Source organism: Gopherus flavomarginatus, chromosome 23, assembly GCF_025201925.1.
Source record: "Gopherus flavomarginatus isolate rGopFla2 chromosome 23, rGopFla2.mat.asm, whole genome shotgun sequence".
Taxonomy (NCBI): domain Eukaryota; kingdom Metazoa; phylum Chordata; order Testudines; family Testudinidae; genus Gopherus; species Gopherus flavomarginatus.
The window spans coordinates 18379213-18391916 of NC_066639.1; the positions used below are offsets into that span (position 1 = coordinate 18379213).

General features: G+C 48.6%; 2 long non-coding RNA genes across 2 annotated transcripts in view; one reads left to right on the forward strand and one right to left on the reverse strand.

The window, feature by feature from the left end:
• The first annotated feature begins 898 nt into the window (after window positions 1-898).
• On the forward strand, window positions 899-9591 carry LOC127039622 (uncharacterized). The gene is made up of 3 exons (XR_007771221.1): window positions 899-1032; window positions 7330-7551; window positions 8141-9591. It is a non-coding gene; the product is annotated as an uncharacterized LOC127039622 (long non-coding RNA).
• Window positions 9592-11076: 1485 nt separating this feature from the next.
• Window positions 11077-12704, reverse strand: part of LOC127039625 (uncharacterized) — a 125917-nt gene continuing 124289 nt past the window's right edge. Inside the window, exon 3 of the long non-coding RNA XR_007771226.1 lies at window positions 11077-11233. This is a non-coding gene — a long non-coding RNA (uncharacterized LOC127039625). The remainder of the gene's footprint in view (window positions 11234-12704) is intronic.

Genomic DNA, 12704 nt, shown 5'->3' on the forward strand with positions numbered 1-12704 from the left:
ACCCAGCCACAGCCCAGTCGGACAGAGACTCCCAGAGCCAGGGGTGGGGGCAGGGCCGAGGGTGTGAAATCGGGGTCAGGTGGGGGTGGGGCAGAGGGTGTGAAATGAGGGGGATCAGGGAGGGGGCAGAGGCTGTGAAATGGGGGAGTCAGAGATGGGGGAGGGGGCAGAGGGTGTGAGATGGAGGGGTCAGGGATGGGGGAGGAGCAGAGGGTGTGAAATGGGGGGTCAGGGAGGGGGCAGAGGGTGTGAAATGGGGGAGTCAGAGATGGAGGGTTGAGGAGAGGGCAGAGGGTGTGAGATGGAGGGGTCAGGGATGGGGGAGGAGCAGAGGGTGTGAAATGGGGGGGTCAGGGAGGGGGCAGAGGGTGTGAGATGGGGGGGTCAGGGATGGGGGAGGAGCAGAGGGTGTGAAATGGGGGGGTCAGGGAGGGGGCAGAGGGTGTGAAATGGGGGAGTCAGAGATGGAGGGTTGGGGAGAGGGCAGAGGGTGTGAGATGGAGGGGTCAGGGATGGGGGAGGAGCAGAGGGTGTGAAATGGGGGGTCAAGGAGGGGGGAGGGGGCAGAGCATGTGAGATGGGGGGGATCAGGCGGGGGGGATGGGAAGCTGTTCCTGTGAATCCCTCTCAGCACATGGGGAGCGAGGGGGGCGGACGGAGGTTCGATCCCTCGGCTGCAATGATCCCTTTAAAAGGAGTCTGGCCGCTTCCTTCCTGAGCCACGTTTCTGGTAGACTTGTGTTAATCCGGAGTCACTGCAAGGCAGAACAGGGAGTGACTCCAGATTAACATGGGGGCAGATAAGATCAGGGCATGTCCTGGTGGGGAGGGGGTTTCAGTTGTTGCCAAAGGGGGGAAAGTGACTCCGTTTCTCTCTATCTCTTTCTCTGCTCAGGATATTGGGATTGAGCTTTGTGGGTCAGACGCTGTTTCCCGATTGTGGTCTGGGAGCCCAGGCTGAGCAGCTGCTGCTCCCCCAGTGGGATCGGGGCAGGGGAGTGACCATGAGTGAAGCTTCCTGTGCCAGCCAAGGTGAGGATTTTCTCTTGCTGTAATTAGCCCTATAGGTCAACGCAAGGCTCTGCCCACACTGACATCTGAGCCAGAGATGCCAGGTGATTCATAGAGACCTCAGGGTCTGGGCATGAGAGTGACTCTGCACAAACAGCCCTTCCTCACCCCACATCTCTCCCCCCTTAGCAATTGCAGGAGCCAATCCAGCCATAGGAGAGCAAACCCCCAGGACTGCCTGTCAGCCAGAGGGGGAGAGACAGGGGAAGGGAGACTGAAAAGGGCAGTGGGAGGAATAATTGGGGGGAGAGATTCCCAGATCCCCACCCACTTATTGCCGCATCCCTGGGCAGATTCACTTTCCTGTGAGCAAGGTGAGTGCAGGAAGAGGAAAAGCAAGTTCCTGACTCTCCCTGTTCCCCCTGCTGTGGGAGTGTTCTGCCCTGGAGACAGTGTCAGGGGGAATCCCCCAGGGTCACTTCTTTTTGTTCTGCGCTTCTCTCCCATCCGGTTCCCAGGCCTTTTTACTGGGAGGGTTTCAAAATGTCTCGGTGGTTTAGTGCTCGTGGAAGGGGCCGGTCAGTGCTGTAATAAAGTGGCCAAACATTTCCCCCTGTCATAACCTTTAGTCCCAGATTTGGACCTTAGCGTCCAAAATATGGGGGTTAGCATGAAAAAACCTCCAAGCTTAGGTACCAGCTTGGACCTGGTACTTGCTGCCACCACCCAAAAAATTAGAGTGTTTTGGGGCACTCTGGTCCCCCTGAAAAACCTTCCCTGGGGACCCCCAAGACCCAAATCCATTGAGTCTCACAACAAAGGGAAATAATCCTTTTTCTCTTCCCCCCTCCAGGTGCTCCTGGAGAGATACACAGACACAAGCTCTGTGAATCCAAACAGAGTGACTCCCCCTCTCCGTTCCCAGCCCTGGAAACAAAAAGCACTTTCCTCTTCACCCAGAGGGAATGCAAAATCAGGCTAGCAAATCCAACACACACAGATCTCCCCCTGATTTCTTTCTCCCACCAATTCCCTGGTGAGTACAGACTCAATTTCCCTGAAGAAAAAAAAAACTCCAACAGGTCTTAAAAGAAAGCTTTATATAAAAAGAAAGAAAAAATATATACAAATGGTCTCTCTGTATTAAGGTGACAAAATACAGGGTCGATTGCTTAAAAGAATATTGAATAAACAGCCTTATTCAAAAAGAATACAAATCAGAGCACTTATATTCATGCAAATACCAAAGAAAAGAAATCATATAACTTACTATCTGATCTCTTTGTCCTTACACTTAGAAACAGAAGAGTAGAAAACAGAAACTACTTCTCCAAAGCTCAGAGAAAACAGGCAGACAGAAAACAAAGACCCAGACACAAACTTCCCTCCACCCAGAGTTGAAAAAATCCGGTTTCCTGATTGGTCCTCTGGTCAGGTGCTTCAGGTGAAAGAGACATTAACCCTTAGCTATCTGTTTATGACACCCCCGCATAGAGTCGTAGAACTGTGGGGCTGAAATGAACCGTGAGAGGGCAGCTAGTCCGGCCCTCGGCACTCAGGTGTTTGTCTTACCTGCCCTTAAAAACCTCCAGTGATAGGGATTCCACTGCCTCTCTTGCTAATGTAGTCTGGTGCTTCATCCAGTTTTTCACAATTGACTCAGATTCAGTTTGTGATCCACTGTAGCCCCCGATCATTTTCAGTAGTACTAACCCCTGCCCAACTACTCCCCACTTTGTAGTGGTGCATTTGGTTTTGCTTACCTAAGTCTAGTACTTTCACTTGTCTTTATTGAATTTCATCTTGTTCATTCAGCCCATTTCTCCTGTGTGTAAATGTTATCCTGAATTCTAATCCTGTCCTCCAACACGCTTGCAGCCCCTCGCAGCTGCTGCTATCTGCATATTTAGACAGCATGCTCTCCAGTCCGTTATCCGAGTAATGAGTGAAAATATTGACTATATCAGATCCAGGACTGGCCCCTGGGCACCCCATTGTATACATCCTCCCATTGGACAGTGAACCGCTAATGATTACTGTCTGAGTACAGTCTTCCAACAACATTTTCACCCATTTTATAACACTTTCATGTGCACCACATTTCCCTGGTTCACTGTGAGAATGTCATGGGGGCCTGTGTCAAAAGCCAGACCAAAATCAAGATATGTCCTATCTACAGTGTCCCGTGGATCCGTAAGTCCAGTACCCCTGTGAAAGCAGGAAATGAGATTGACTTGGCATTATTTGTTTTTGAAAATCCAGGCTGGCTTTAAATTATCACATTCCTGTCCTCTAGGTGCTTGCAAATTGATTGTTTAATAATTTGTTCATTCCAGGTATCTAAGGAAGGCTTGACTTTATTCCCAGTTCTGTTTTAAAATATGGGTACAATGTTTGCCCTTCTCCAGTCTTCACCGTTCTCCAGGTGTTCTCAAAGATGATTGGTAATGTTTCCCAGATTGCCTCAGCTAATTCCTTGAGCTAAGGCTAATTTAATGGTTGACTTTAATATATCTAATGTATCTACATATTTTGTATCCTGTTCTTTCCCTATTGTGGTGTCTGTTTCTTCCTCTTCTTCATTAATAATAATTACCTGAATAGTTAAGGACAACCTGGGGAATTATAGACCAATCAGCTTCTTTTAATTCCCCGGAAAGATAATGGAACAAATAATTAAGCAATCATTTAGCAAACACCTAGAAGATAATAAGGTGATAAGTAACAGTCAGCATGGATTTGTGAGGAACAAATTGTGTCAAAGCACCCTAATGTTTTTTTTCTGACAGGATAACAAGCTTGTGGAAAGAGGGGAAGCGGTAGACATGGTATATCGTGACTTCAGTAATGCTTTTGATGCTGTCTTGCATGACCTTCTCCTAAATAAAGTAGAGAAGTACAACTGGAACAGAACTACCATTAAGTGGGTGCGTAGCTGGTTGGAAAACTGTCCCCAGAGAGTGGTTCTCAGTGGTTGACACTCAAGCTGGAAGGGCATATCGATTGGGGTCCCACTGGGATCAGTTCAGGGTCCGGTTCTGTTCAATATCTTTGTCAGTGATATAGATAATGGCATAGAGAGGACACTTAAAAAGTTTGTGGACCACACCAAGCTGGGAGGGGTTGCAAGTGCTTTGGAAGATAGGATTAAAATTTAAAATGATCTGGACAAAATGGTCTGAAGTAAATAGGATGAAATTTAAGAACATAAGAACGGCCGTACTGGGTCAGACCAAGGGTCCATCCGGCCCAGCATCCTATCTGCCCACAGTGGCCAATGCCAGGTGCCCCAAGGGAGTGATCTCTCTCCTGCCATCCATCTCCACTCTCTGACAAACAGAGGCTAGGGACACCATTCCTTACCCATCCTGGCTAATAGCCATTAATGCGCTTAACCTCCATGAATTTATCTAGTTCTCTTTTAAACCCCGTTATAGTCCTAGCCTTCACAACCTCCTCAGGCAAGGAGTTCCACAGGTTGACTGTGTGGCGTGTGAAGAAGAACTTCCTTTTATTTGTTTTAAACCTGCTGCCCATTATTTTCATTTGGTGGCCCCTAGTTCTTGTAATATGGGAACAAGTAAATAACTTTTCCTTATTCACTTTCTGCACATCACTCATGATTTTATAGACCTCTATCATATCCCTCCTTAGTCTCCTCTTTTCCAAGCTGAGAAGTCCCAGCTTCTTTAATGTTTCCTCATATGGGACCTGTTCCAAACCCCTAATCATTTTAATTGCCCTTCTCTGACCAAATAAGGACAAATGTAAAGTGCTCCACTTAGGAACGACCTATCAGTTGCACACATACAGAATGGGAAATGACTGCCTAGGAAGGAGCACTGCCGAAAGGGAGCTGGGGGTCATAGTGGATCACAAGCTAAATATGAGTCAACGGGGTAACCCTATTGCAAAAAAAGCGAACTTGATTCTGGGCTATATTAGCAGGAGTGTTGTAAGCAAGACACAATAAGTCATTCTTCCGCTCTGCTCTGTGCTGATTAGGCCTCAGGTGGAGTATTGTGTCCAGTTCTGGGTGCCACATTTCAGGAAAGATTTGGAGAAAGTTCACAGAAGAGCAACAAAAATGTTGAAAAGTCTATGAGGGAAGATTGAAAAACTTGGATGTGTTTAGTGTGGAGAAGAGAAGAGAGGGGACATAAGTTTTCAAGCATGTAAAAGGTTGTTACAAGGAGGAAGGAGAAAAATTGTTCTCATTAACATCTCAGGACAAGGACAATGGGCTTAAATTGCAGCTGTGAAAATAGAATGAATTATATTGTAAAAATAAGACTGGATTAAAGAAATGTTGTATGTACCTTTAAGCAGAATTAAGAAATGTTGAAATACAGGTGCCAGGAAAAGAAACATTAGGCATAAATAATGGTGCTAATGGCGAAACATTAACAGAAGATCGGTAATAGTTAGTAAGGAAATAAGATATGCATGTCTAGCTCAGGTAAACTTATCACGTTCTGCTTCCTTAGTTATCTTGTTCAGTTCTCGCCCTTTTATCCGTATGAACAAGATAGTTTGTGTCTTGCATGGTGCTCACATTATCTGGGTGTTAGTAGCAGAGAGCTGTGCTAATAAAACAGAGTGGTCTGACAAACTGTGAGTCCTGAGTCTATTTTTGACACAGCAAAGGTGGTTTAGGTTGGACATTAGGAAAAACTTCCTAACTGTCGGGGTGGTTAAGCACTGGAATAAATTGTCTAGGGAGGCTGTGAAATATCGGTCACTGGAGATTTTTAAGAGCAAGTTGGATAAGACACCTCTCAGGGATGGTCTAGCTAATACTTAGTCCTGCCATGAGTGCAGAGAATTGGGCTAGAGACCTCTCGAGGTTCCTTCCTATCATTATGAAGCGGAATTCACCAAGCGTTGGATTGTTCACCCACTAATAGGGAAAGTGAGCTGGTTTTAGACCGTCGTGAGACAGGTTAGTTTTGTCCTACTGATGATGTGTTGTTGCAATGTGATTCTATGCTTGTGCTGTTCTTTTGTACTCACCCATAGCAATTTGTCCATGATTGAAATTTTTGTAGGATTTCTTTTTATTGTCTCGTCGTTAAAGAGCGCATAATGGAGTCATATTGGCAGCTTACTATTCTTTCCGTCTTTCCTTCGCATTGTGATCGTTTGCTGTTGCTTGTTTAGTCCTGTCTCTGAGAAACTGCCAGCTCTCCTGAGCTCTATTCTCCTTAGAATTTTGTTCACATGGCACCTCGCTGTGATGGGTTTGGCCCTTTGGGGTGTCACCTGACGTGCTGGGGTGCCACTGAGGCAGCCTGTTCTGCCAGCCTAGGTGCCCTTTACCTGGCCGGGTTAGGCTCACAAGCCTCTTCCAGCCAAGCACACGGCAGAGCCACGCCCAGCTTCACAGAGAGACAGATCCGCCCTGGAAAGATTCAGCCTTAGGGTCTTGCCCCAACACTCTGGTGCCCGCTCCTTTTAAGGGGTACAGACCCAAAGGTTTTATGAAAATCGTCCCCTCCATCAATGTAGAGGGAGATATGCACAACTTCTCCCCTCCCCCCCCGTTAAATTACATAAACTGGGTTATATTATAAACAAGAAAGAAGTTTATTAACCACAAAAGGTGAATTTTAAGTGAATGTAAGAGAGAACAGACAGAACAAAGCAGAATATGCAAGTTAAGCTCAATCTACTTAAAAACAGGTTACACAATGTAATTTTTTACCCTAAATGTTATTTGAGGCAGGTTGCAAAGTTTCTATGGTTCAGAATTCCAGTTATGTTTCTGTTCAGACTGGACCCCTGTCTCAGTCTGGACTCCCTCCTGGCCTTGGCTTCAGGTGGCTTTAGCAGTCTTTCTTCTTGGGCAGACAGGCCACGGAGAAGAGGAGTCTCGTTTGCCTTTCTCTCCACCCTTAAATGGGATTTACACAAGGCGGGAATCTTTTGTTTCTCAAACTTGACCTCTTGTCCCACCCTTCCTTTCCCATGGAAAGTTACAAGAAGTCCCAGGTAATGTTGAGTATCGGGTGACAAGACCACCTTACTCGGTAGTGTCACAGCGTCCATGAGTCAGTGGCAGTACGGAGTCTTTTCACAGTCCATTGTCCTGTCCTCCCGCCGGTTAGTCAGCATCAACCCTGAAATGCCTGTCCCCCTGGTTACTACGTCCATCTTCTGAAGCAAACATGTGTCCCCAACACATTCCAAGAGCTCATTGGACACTTTGTGTCTGTTTGAATTCCTTTTCTAACAGGTGTCTGGGTAGTTGAAGTCCCGTGTCTTTCCCCTTTCCCATTACTAATTGTGTTTTGAATATTTCTCTTATTTGCATGACAGAGTCGAGAACATCCATCTGCGAGGAAAGAGCCGGGGGAAATTGTGATGTGACGTGACTGTCCTGTTCTGACACGTCCCCTTCATGCCCTGACAGGCTGCAGTGTCACGTCCCATCCTCCCAGGGAAGAGAGATGGCTGCCCTGGGGCCAGCTCAGATAGGGATTATCGGGCAGTTGCTGGTGGGCTCCTGTTGGCGGCAGAAAGGCTGTAAAGCCATAGGAGGTGGGTACTTCTGAGGGTGGTTAGGAGGTGGGAGGGGGAAGGAAATACCCAGGGTGGAGAAAGGGATGGGGAGAGGGTGTGACAAACGGGCTGGGATTAGTTTACGGTGGGGCCTAGATTCTAGCAACAGACCCATGAGGTTTGTGGGTGGAAATTCCCTAATTTGTCAGCCCCCCTGAACTGAGCTGGGGAAATGTACCAGCCTCCAATACTGGAGTCTGAACCTACTAGCCAGAGGGCAACTGCCAATGAGGCCCGGGGAAGACACCCCATCCCATCCCATCCAAGTGCTGGCACTGGGGAGGCTGTTGGGATATCTGCCAGGGGGCTCCATCACCTGAATCAGCCTCTGGCAGGTAGGTGAGTGTTGAATGTGAAGACTCCTCCCATCTCTGTCTGCTAGAAGGGGCGAGGGGCTCTCTGTCTCTCTCTTCCCTCCCCCTGATGCCTCCTGGCTGCTCTGATGGGGAGGGAGTGTGATCCTGCCTGCCTGCCTCCCAGAGCTTCCATGTGATTGGCCCTCTCCCCTGTGACCGGTGGGGTTGTCACTGGGCAGCAGGTGCAGAGTGGGGGGCCCTTTCTCTTTCAGGGACTGGTGACTTTCGAGGAGGTGGCTGTGTATTTCACCAGGGAAGAGTGGGCTCTGCTGGACCCCGCTCAGAGCGCCCTTTACAGACGTGTCATGCAGGAGAACTACAAGAACGTGACCTCGCTGGGTAAGGATTCCCATCCCCTGAGTTCTTAGAAGGGGAAATGAAGAGTTAAGGTTCACAATACACCCTCGGCGTTTCCCTGTTTCAGCGACACCCCGAGAGGCCAGTGAGACGCAGACCAGCGCTCTGCCCTCCCCGCTACAGAACACTTTGGGAGCAGAGCACAGGCGCAGGACAGTGCAAACTCTGACACCGTCTCTTTGCTAAGGCAAAACTTGGGGTTAGGTCCGATGTAGGGAACAGAAGCTGCCTCCCCCCGGCCTGCTCTCAGATCCTGAGCCTACTGCACACAATCCATCTTGGACTTTCATAATGTCACCATCCCTTTACCCTTCCAATGAGGATTCCTTCTGAGTCCTTGCCTTCACTTACCCCTCACTGAGCCCCAGGGACCCCAGGCATGTATGGCACCAGCCTGCTGACAAACCTTGTGGCAAGAACACACCCTTGTGCGCCTTTATTGATGCTGCCTACACCACTCCGCACTGAAATGAGGAATACCTGTTCCTTCCAGTTTCATGTGCACCTCTCTCGGTGTCACAGCTCTGCCAAGCTAGTCCCTCCACTGTTCATGTAAAGCTACAGCTGGCACAGTGCACGCTGCTGGAGTGCCTGCGAATAAATGCTGGTATTCACATCTGAGGGACACAACGCACAATGGCATGTGCTGAGTCCTTCCTTCTGTCAATCAAGACATTTTAAGGCCAAGGGAGACTATTCGGTCATCTAGTCTGACCTCCTGTGTAATACGGGCCAAGAGAGGTTGTGGGATCCTGGTCACTGGAGGTTTTGAAGAAGAGGTTAAACCGATGGTCTGTGTATACTTGGTCCTGCCTCACGGCTGGAGGATGGACTAACTGACACCTTGAGGTCCTTTTACCCCGTGTGTTTGTTATTTTATGATTCATGCTCCTAGCCCTTCACTTTGACTTGTCTCCCTCTGGAGAATGGGGGCTTTATTTAGTAGGTTTTTTAATGACAAATAAGCATGGGTCAGCTTCCCTCTCAATGTGCTTCGTTACTGACTGGGTGTGAAGGAGTGAATTCCTCTCCTGGGATGGAGGTGTAATTCCTGTTGAAGTAGCATAGGCCTGTCTCCATTTACATGGAAACACGATCGAGAACTGTCCGTGTATGAATGCAGCACACTGGACAATGCAAAGCCTCTCTCATGTGGCTGTAAATACCTACTGGCTGCAGCACCCCAGAAGAGACGGTGTTTATAAGGAGTCTGAAATCATTGAGACTCGCTGAGGTGCCATCATGACACACAAGGGTGCTGCCTCCAAAATGCCCTGTCTCAGAGTGGTGGAGCTGTGGGGAACACCCTTCCAAATAGCAAAGCCTCAGAAGTAGCACATATTGGGATGTTTGCGCTGCCTTTGGGAGAGACTCTCCCAGTCTGGGTCCCCAGACTGGCCTTGGTGGCCTGTATGTAACTGCAAATATGTTGTAGATTGGGCTGGAGCTCAGTCTCTTAAGCCTGAGCTGCAGTGTTTACACCAGTGGTATGTGTACCCCTGGGGTACGCAGAGGTCTTCCAGAGTTGCTACAGCAAAATCACTAGCCAAGTCAGTACAGAGTAAAATTTCATACAATGACTTGTTTATACTGATCTATATAATACACATTGAAATGTAAGTACAATATTTATATTCCAATTATTTAGTTTATAATGATATGGTAAAAATGAGCAAGTCAGCAAATCATGGTGTGCGGTGACACTTTTGTATTTTATGTCTGATTTTGTAAGCAAGTAGTTTTTAAATGAGGTGTAACCCGGAGGTACGCAAGACAAATCAGACCCCTGAAAGGGGCACAGTAGTGTGGAAAGCCACCGGTCTACACAACTATTTTTAACGTGCTAGCACCTACAGTGGAGCACCCATAGGGAGACACATCTCAAAGAACCATTGTTACTGCACAAGTTGAGTAACTTCTTCTTTTGCTTGTTACCTGATCTCACTGGTTTTCTTTGCCCTGAGCAGGGTTCCCACTTTTCATCTCCCAGCTGGAACAAGAGGAAGAGCCGTGGGCCCCAGATTTCCAGGGCTCAGAGGAAAGAGAGATCCTGAGAGGCAGCTGCATGGGTGAGGGATCATTAAACCTACTCAGCTGTTGAAGGAAACAGCTGGGATTCCCAGCAAAGACCTTGTGAGGTCTCTGGCTTCAGGGTGGTCCTCAGCAGGTGTCCTATCCTCAGGGCAGATACTGTTCCTGGCTTCCTACCCATCCTAACTCCTGGCAGTAGTTCTCTCCCCAGACTCCCTTCTCTCTGAGTGTTTCGGTGGGAACTGGATGCAGAATTGATCCTCTCCTCTCTCCCCGTTGGAGAAAAATCAGGGACTGAATTTCCCCATCTCCAGCTACTGTCTTGGCTTGTTCCCCCCTTTTCCCTTCCGGTTTCTGAAGTTTTCCTTTCTCTGTCCCAGCAGGTGAGGGGATGATGAGAGAGACTGTGGAGCAGACGCCTCAGCAGGAAGAGGAGCAAGTGGAAGCACGTGGGGCGTTGTTGCAAAGATGCAAAGGGAGTGTGTCCATGAGTTGTGAGCAGGGAAAAGGCTCTCAGGGGCAGCACAGGCCAGAGAAGCGTCAGGGGAACCAGCTAGCGCAGAAAGTTGGAATATCTGTTCATTATCGGGAAATTCACAAAGGCCTCAAGGAAGCCACGGCTTGGCAGAGAATCCTTATGGGAGAGAGAAATAACACGGGCTTTGAGAGTGGGAAAAAGTTCAGGAGGTGCTCACACCATTAGAGAATCCACACTGGAGTGAGACCCTATGGATGCTGCGAGTGCGGCACTGAGCGCTTAACTCTTATTCGCCATCAGAGGATCCACACAGGGGAGAAACCCTATGGATGCTGTGAGTGCGGGAAAACCTTTACTGAGAGCTCGCACCTTATTTGCCATCAGAGAATCCATAGAGGGTAGCGCCCGTATGGATGCTGTGAGTGTGGGAAAACCTTCACTCAGCATTCAAATCTCATTGCGCATCAGAGGAGTCACACAAGGGAGAAACCCTATAAATGCTATGAGTGTGGGAAAACCTTCTCTTGGCACTCAGCCCTTCTAAAACATTGGAGGATCCACACAGGTGAGAAACCCTACAACTGCCGTGAGTGCGGGAAAACCTTCATTGACAACTCACACCTTACCTGCCATCAGAGAATCCACACTGGGGGGTGGGGGGGGAGACCTTCCATCACAGCTTTTCTCTTATGTATCACCAGAGAAGATGCAAGGGAGATAAACACCATGAAAATCTTGTCTAGGACTCAGAGAAGATTTTTCTTTCCCCCCTTTTCCTAATTCCGAAGTAGTGAACTTTAAGGCAGCATTTGTGGCATCTCAGCTCCCTCACCACTGGACACAACCTCCATCACTTTTCCTAGTCTAACCAATTTTGGAGCATCACGTTTATACTTTTCCTCCCACTGCAGTGATTTTAGTCACCAGGTTCCTGCATTAGGGACAGATTGCCTCGTTCCCAGATTGCACTGGGTTCTGCTGAATAGCAGTTGTGTCTTGTACCCTTTTTCCTCAATGTAAATATAACAGAGAAGGCGCGGAGATAGAGGGTGTGATGAAGTGGGGATTTTCCCTTGTTATGTTGTATGTGAGCCTATGTGAGTTTTACATGAATACTGTGTGCCTCAGTTTCCCTGTGTGCTGCACCAATACCTCGGTGGTGGGAATAGGGGTATGTGAGTGTGACAAAGTGGGAATGTTCTCAATGTTTTCTTCGAACACGGGGTGAGTGCCTGTGGCACAGCAGGGAGTGGGGAGTATTGACCTGGGAAGGTAGCAGGGGAGGTTTATTGGGACTGGTTGCATTGGGGATGGGAGACTTTCCTTGAGGGAAGCTATCTGAGCATGTAACGTGAGAACCCAGGAGGGATGTTGGAGCCGGGTGACACCTGTGCCCGAGAAACTGGACAGAGGCTGGGTGAGAGGCTGGAGGGAGGTTCAGTTTGGAGATGGCTGGGGAAATGGAGCGAAGCCAGATGAGGCTCTGGTCTTCCTGCCTCCCCAGAATGGACCCGGCCGAGGGGTCCCATTCTCTGTACCTACAAGCTCTGTTTTAGACCATGCTCCTGTAATCTAATAAACCTCTGTTTTACTGTCTGGCTGAGAGTCACGTCTGACTGCGAAATTGGGGTGCAGGACCCTGTGGCTTCCCCAGGACCCCACCTGTGCGGGACTTGCTGTGGGAAGTGTACGGTGGGGCAGGGGATGCTGAATGCTCTGGAGTCAGACCCAGGAAGGTGGAAGCTGCGTAAGCTTCTTGCCCTGGAGACAGTCTGCTCAGAGAGAGGCGGCTTCCCCAGAGTCCTAACCGGTTTCGTAGGGAGCAGTTCCATGGCTCCATGACACCCGCTAGAATTTATCTTCTCTACTTTCTACAGTTCTACCACTCAATGTGTCCTATCATTCAGGGT